Here is a 7,512-nt window from a genome sequence, read left to right on the forward strand (position 1 = left end):
TGGTTTTTTGTATATCCTTGAAGTGCGCAATTGTCTCAATCAGATCACCCTCCTTTGTGTCATCTCTACGGAAACTTGTACAAAGATTTGTTATTGCCTTTGGTCCGAACGGCACCATCATCTCAGATCCATAGAACTCTGCCATTACATGCATCATTCGTCCTGCATAATACAAAAACAAACAGTATATCCTTTTTTAGTTGCACAAATGCGCACATCCAGCTGCACAGTAATAGGACACGTGTTGGCACAGAAGATAATCGCAGGAAATGGACACCTAGCTGCACCTTTTTAAAAACACTTTGCAGTTTTTGCATACAGGACATTGTGTAGTTGCACAGTAAAGACAATCTAGTTGCACAAGAAGCACCAAAAGTGATATACAAAAAGCATGGGAAGTTAGACACCAGTTGCACAGTTAAGCCATTTTAGTTGCACAGTAGTACCATAACAGTTGCACACTGGACTACCTAGAGGGAAACTTAATTCTTTAAGGGATATAGAAAAACACCACACCTGTAGTCAAGTTGCAGTTATACAAGATGCCCAGAAACTCCTTTTCATCAGGTGAGATGCCTTGGTGGGATCTCAAGTATTTGGACAATGAAGGTTTGTTCACGAGTGGATGATTGTGGTCACGAACAAAGTGCGTCACCTCCCATCGCCCATTTATCAGCTTCACCAACATTTTCGCCTTGCATTCGGTCTGCTTTATTGTCTCGCGTTTGTGCTTCTTCTTCTTCTTACTAGTACCAGCCTCCTCTTCAACAAATATTGAAGGTTCTTCTTCCATCTCCTCGTCACTGTTAACAGATTTTGGATCTGGAATAGGGTCCAGGACAGGAGGAGCCTCAGCTCCTCCATCATCAGCTTTGGGCTTCTTGAACTTGTTGCGGCAAAACTGTTGTTTTATCAATTCATTGGTGCGGGGTGTCCGTCTAGAGGTGTTCATCTTGATAGAGAAACCCATCCGTAGTGCGTAGCTGTTGTAGTGATCCTTAGCAATTTGAAGGCTGTCAAACCTCATGCCAACATAGGGTTCCATAGGTTGAGAACCAGCCTCATCCTGTCCTTCTTCTACTTGCACAGCTCCGTCAACAGCCCCAGCTCCTAGCTCAGTCCTGGTTGGACCAGGAACATTTGCCTCGGTTCCCGTGTCATCAAGAGTATGGCTCTCTGACTGCAAAGACACCACTACAGGGGCACCACGGGCTGGTGACTGGCCTGCCACATTGTCATGGCCCGTAGGGTTACCATCACGACGTGCCTGCGTGTAGTAAACAGATCGACCATTTTCTATCTAATTTCCTTGTTGTATGCTGGGTTGCTGCTGGTCCATATCATGAGGAAGCTCATTGAGATCTGGAGGCAACTCATTGAGATCAAGCATTTTTTTTCCTTTTTTTGGATGCTGCCACACACTCCCTGCACATTTAAAAAAGAAGAAATTGATGTCATCAGTTGGTAACCACAGAAAAAGAGTGTTTCAAACAACCTAAAAACTTAGTAAATAGGCAGTTGCACACCATTTTGTGACAATCTTAGTTCCAAAAGCAACATGACCGTAGCATAATCTTTATTATAACAGTTATGAAATTTTTTGTTTGCACAGATTTGTTATGTTAGTTGCACAGTTTGCAGTAAATAACTGGCAAGAGCATGACTTCTTTTTGCTACAGAGTTTTTCAGACTTTTTCCCTTTATTTTGTTGCAATGATCTGTAGGTTTCCGTTTTGCAAGGAGCTCTTTTCAGATTTTTCTGCACATAATTGGATGCTACATTTGAGAAGGAAAATCCAGGTGAAAGAAGAAAGAAGAATTGGAGGACAGATTATAGTTATATGTTTTCATCGCCGTTTATGTTTCTAGTTCTGGTATATTTGAACAAATTAATATGGTTTGCAATAGGTGTGGGACCATAATATATGTGTGGGACAAGATTATATGTGTGAATATGTTAACATGGTTTGTGGCTTCATTAGCCATGGACAAAAGTTCTTGTGTTTTTCCTGTTGCACTACAGATTTCTGGTTTTCGCTAGAATAGACGTCTCAATTGCCAGGATGCATTTTCCCACTTGGTCAGCATACATATTCAGTTGGACATTCAATGTTTTTAGTTGGCTAGAATAGATGTCTCAGCTGGCCAGGTTGCATTTATTTTAGTTTTTGGCCAACATGCATGTTCAGTTGGACAGTTAATGCATTTAGTTGGCTAGAATAGATGTCTCAGTTGGTCAAGATACATTTTCTCAGTTTTTGGCCAACATGCATGTTTAGTTGGCCAGAAAACATGTTTTTTATTTGCACATATACTACAGTTTTTCTAAAGTGTTCACTCACAAACATGTATTGCCAAATATACATGTTTACTTGGCCAGGATACATGTTTAGTTGGCCAGGATACATGTTTTTTAGTTGGCCAGAAAACACGTGGGGTACAATGCATGTTTTAGATTTGGCTAGCATGCATGCCGAGTTGCCAGAATATAGGTTCAGTTGGCTGGGATGCATGTTCAGTTGCACATTTACAAATTTTTCGTTGCACATATCTATTGGGCAGTCAATTTTTTGTTCATTTTGCAAACAATAACTACAAGTTGGTAGAATGCATGTTTAGTTTTTGGCTACAATGCTTTGTTGAGTTGGCTTTAATCATGTTTTAATTGGCCAGAGAACTTGTTTTTAGTTGGCTTGTTTAACACATCCAGGTGATAGAAACTTGTTTGGCATGCATCAAGTAGTTTTTGGCATGTTTAACACATCCAGCAGTAACATCAAGTAGGCTGGTGTGATGTGCCAGATTCACCTCTTTTTTGAAGCAGCTTCTCCATGGATTTGTTCTAGATCCATGGAGAAGGGGGTTTACATATGCCTATGCAGTAGAAGAAAGGGGGAAGTAAAGAGGGGCAGAGGGGGCTTACCTACTCGATCTTACTGCCTGGTATGGCTCTGACCATCCTGCCCTTTAGATCTTCTTTGTTGAAGCAGCTCCTTCTACTTTGGGGCTCCCATGGCGGCTGTGTAGGAGGAGGAAGAAGGGCTGGGGGCGATTCTGTTGGATCTGCTTCTGGCGTGGAGAAGAAGAAGAAGGCAGCGTGGGAGGGGCTGAGGCGTGGGGACGAGCGGGGGCGTGGGTGCGAGCTGGGGACAACTGGTGTTGGAGTAATGGGCCACGGGTAGGCCAACCCGAGTCCTATAACCTTTCAAGACATCGGGGCAGGCTGCGCCCCTCAAGACCCCAGGACAAAGAGCCGCCTCCTGAGTAGTCGACGGCAAGGCGGCTGACTGCTCGCTCACGGCCGAGTCCCAGGGACGACTTCCAGAGAAGTCGGCTTTGGAGAGTCGGCCTGCGACTCCAACAAACCCCATGACCTCATCAAAGGGGACGAGGCAGGGGCGTGGCTACAGCGAAGCCCACCTCCGACCTCACCAAGGGCAGGCATGGCCACAGCACGCCGTACCCCGGAAGATCTCCGCACGGCGTGGCACTGTTGCCATACCGGCTCTGACATCAGCACCGCAGGGCCGAATCCTGCACCCACGACGGCTTGTCTGTACGGCCTGGAGGCAGCAGGCCCCACCAGTCAGTGAGACCTTGGGAGACGGCAGGAGAACCACCAGTCGGACCCGTCGGGAGTCGGTCCGGGGAGTTGGCCGAGCCCTCCCCCGGGGCCCATGCGCCATTAATCAAGACGTGATGGGGAGTGGCAACAGTGATCGCCCGCCAGGCGACGGGGCTGTTGCCACAACCTCATGATCAAGCCCGCGTCATCAGAAGCACGGCTACAGTAATCAGCAGCCGGCGAGACCCGCCCGTGGCGGACGCGGCCTGTCGGCTCCGTACCAGGCCAGTCGGCGGGCCCCAACGGTCGGCAGAGAAGACGGAGGCCAGAGGCACTGACGGCTGGGCCCGCGTCCTACCGGATTACCATTGTACCCCTGGGGGGTAGGCCTATATAAACCCCCCAGGGCACCCATGCAAAGGGTTGAAACCCATTAGCTCTAGACCAGATCATATAGAAGGGAGAGAGCTAGTCCTGCCCTCTCCTACCACCAGGAAACAGCTCAAGGAGCAACCATGTAAACACTTTGGCCATAGTGATCATGCGGAGACCCCGCAGAGCAGCAGTATGGGTATTATCTCCCCAGAGAGCCCCGAAGCTGGGTAAGATTCGCCGGCGTGCATGTCTTCGCCTCATCCATTTCCAGGCACCAGCGACGTTCTACTCGCCCCCACCATGATAAGCCATCCGTTGGCTTATGTCGCACCAAACCCCCGACATTTGGCGCCCACCGTGGGGCTTGGTGCACCGCCGCCCGAAGATCTGCTTTGGACAGGAACCCTTTTCCTCCCTGGCGAGCGCAGCCAGCCAGGCACGCCAGACAAAGTTTTCGCCAACGCGCTAAGCAGCATCGAGATTGTCTGCGCAGTCAGCTCCTTGGCGGAACTTGTCGGCGAGGTCCGCCTCTCCGACAAACCTGCATCCAACGCAGGCACGGGCGGCCCCGAGAACCTCCTCGCGGGCCTCCTCGATCAACTCCACATTTCCGGCGAGCCTGCCGTAGACTTGGAGTCCATAGGCTCCACCGACCCGATGCTGGTCGACTCCGATACCGCGTCGCTCGACGCGTTCCCCACCAATGTGGTGGTCTACGACGAACCTCTCCCCCATGCAAAGAGCAACAGAAGCACCGTCACCGAGGTGCTAGTCATCAGTCATGACGAGCTCCCCGGCGGAGGAGCGCACGACTCGCTCGGCGCGGTGCTGCAAGACCTAACTGCGCCCATTCCGAAAGACGCTGACGCAGAGACGTTGGAGGCGCGCCGCCTTCAGCTCGTTGGAGGCGCGCCACCTTCAGCTCGTTGAAGGCGCGAAGAAGCTGGCCAGCATGAGGCGCTTGTCAGAGGCCTACCGGCGGGAGATGGATCGCGCCGTCGGTGGCTCGCCGGCCTTGGTGGGGCCCAGCCGCCTTGGCGCGGTCCGGCAGCGCGGCGTAGCCATCGCCAACCTGTTTGGGGCAAGCCGCCCTGTGTACGCTACACCAGCGGAGAACATTCGAGCCGCCCAGGCAGCGGCGGACAAGCTGGACAATTTCGAGGGCGAAGAATGCCGCCTCATGATGGAACGAGTCCAGCGGCTTCTCGACGCGGCCGCCGCGCAGAACGAGGCCGGTTGCCACATGGAAGCGCCTCAACGGCGCGTCGACGACCTTCACCGAGATCAAGGCGCGACGTCTCGGACGCCGACTGGCGGCACCCGAGGAAGAAGAGACAAGGAGCCGACTGTCAGCCACAGTCGGACTCGCATTACCGTAGAGCGCGACCGAGACGGCCGCCCAAGAGCAGTGGAACGACGGGACGACTGTCCGCCTCCCCCTCCCCGCAAGGAGAGGCGAGTCACCCCGCCGCCTGTTGACCATCCGACTCTCGGTGACCGCCTTGGCCGCCGAGAGGGAGTTGGGGAGAATGACGCCCGCCACCGGATCGACCGACTCCACCGATCCTTAGCGCTGGAAGAAGAAGACGAGCTGGGTCCGCCTTGTTTAGGGCCCCGCATTCAGGACGAACCCTTTCCCAGAGGGTTCACGCTCCCAAGAGACACGCCCAAGTATACCGGCTCCGTGAAGGCGGAAGACTGGCTAGTCGACTACTCCACGGCTGTCAGCATAGCAAACGGCAACAAGCGTGTCGCCGTAAAGTATGTTCCGCTCATGCTCCAGGGCACGGCCCGGACATGGCTGAACAGCCTAAAGCCCCGCAGCATCAACAGCTGGGTCGATTTCACCGAAGCATTCGTCCGCAACTTCACCAGCACATACAAGCGTCCTCCCAAGCCTTGTCAGCTCTCCTTGTGCGTGCAAGGCCCCGACGAGTCGACTCGCGATTACCTCACGCGTTGGGCTGAGCTCCGAAACTCCTGCGAGGGCGTGCACGAGGTGCAGGACATCGAGTACTTCACAGCTGGGTGTAGAGAAGGCACCCTCCTCAAGCATAAGCTCCTCTGTGATGAGCCAGAAACCCTCGACGAGCTGCTGATCATAGCGAACAAGTACGCCACGGCCGACTCCTCCATGAAGGCGGAAATTCAAATCAGCACAACTGGCAAAGTGGCTCCTCAAGCTCCAAGAACTCCGGCGGCAGACCCCGGCCGACGACAACAGCAGGGCGACAACAAGCGCAAGGCCCCGCAGCCGGCTTCCAGCAGCCGGCAGGTCACGGCCGTTGAAGCCCCGCTGCCAGAAGAGCAGCCCCCGCCCAAGCGACAGAAAGGCGGCAAGCCAAACTGGTTGCCGGCCTTCTCCTATGAGCAGACCTTGGATGGACCTTGCAAGTTCCACAGCGGCGCAAAGCCGTCGAATCACACCACCCGGAAGTGCCACTGGCTCACCAGGATCGCCAAGGGAGACGGCCTCCTGCCTCCCCCGCCTGCTGGGCAGCCGCCTCTGCCCACGCCCCAGCAGCCGGCTGTCAGGCCAGTCAGCGCAGTACAAGATGAATACCCTGAAGAGCATGGAGCCTATGTGGTGTTCACCAGTGTGGCTGATGATCGACGCAGCAGGCGGCTGCAGCGACAAGAGGTGAATGCAGTAGCGTCGGAGACGCCAGAGTTCATGCACTGGTCTGAGAAGCCCATCAGCTGGAGCAGGGCTGACCACCTAGAAGTGATGCCGAGTCCGGGCTCCTATGCCTTGGTCCTGGACGCCACCTTTGCTACGGACAGACGAGCCGCACGTTTCTCGCGAGTTCTGAATAGACGGGGGAAGCAGCATCAATATCCTGTACAAGGACACCATGGAGAAGTTAGGGATCAAGCAAAGACAGCTTCAGAACAGCCGAACTGTTTTCCACGGCATTGTTCCTGGGCTTTCCTGCTCGCCAATCGGCAAGATCCTGATGGATGTCCTCTTTGGGGACAAAGATCACTTCCGTAGAGAGCCCATTTGGTTTGAGGTGGTGGATCTTGAGATCCCATACCATGCGCTGCTTGGCCGACCTGCCTTGGCCAAGTTCATGGCGGTCCCCCACTACGACTACCTCAAGATGAAGATGCCCAATTCCAGGGGAATTTTGACTATGGCTGGCGACTACCGGAAGTCGTCTGCTTGCGCAGCAGAGAGCAGTCGGCTGGCCGAGTCCTTGGTAATCGCGGCTGAGAAGTGGCTCCTTGAGCGAGTTGTGGCGATGGCCGGCAAGCAGCGTGAGGTGTCGCCCAACCCAAAAGAGTCGGAGGCTGAGGGTTCGTTCAAGCCAGCCAAAGAGACAAAGAAGATACCCTTGGACCCGGAGCACCCAGAGAGGTACGCCATCGTAGGTACAAACCTCGACAGCAAATAGGAAGGCGGGCTTGTCGATTTCCTCCGTGAGAATCGGGACATCTTCGCATGGTCCCCCAAAGACATGCCAGGTGTACCAACGGAATTTGCCGAGCACAAGTTACATGTCTGATCTGATGCAAAGCCGGTCAGACAGCCCCTGCGCCGCTTATCAGAAGAGAAGAGAAGAGTTGTC

Source organism: Triticum dicoccoides, chromosome 7A (genome assembly GCF_002162155.2).
Source record: "Triticum dicoccoides isolate Atlit2015 ecotype Zavitan chromosome 7A, WEW_v2.0, whole genome shotgun sequence".
NCBI lineage: Eukaryota > Viridiplantae > Streptophyta > Magnoliopsida > Poales > Poaceae > Triticum > Triticum dicoccoides.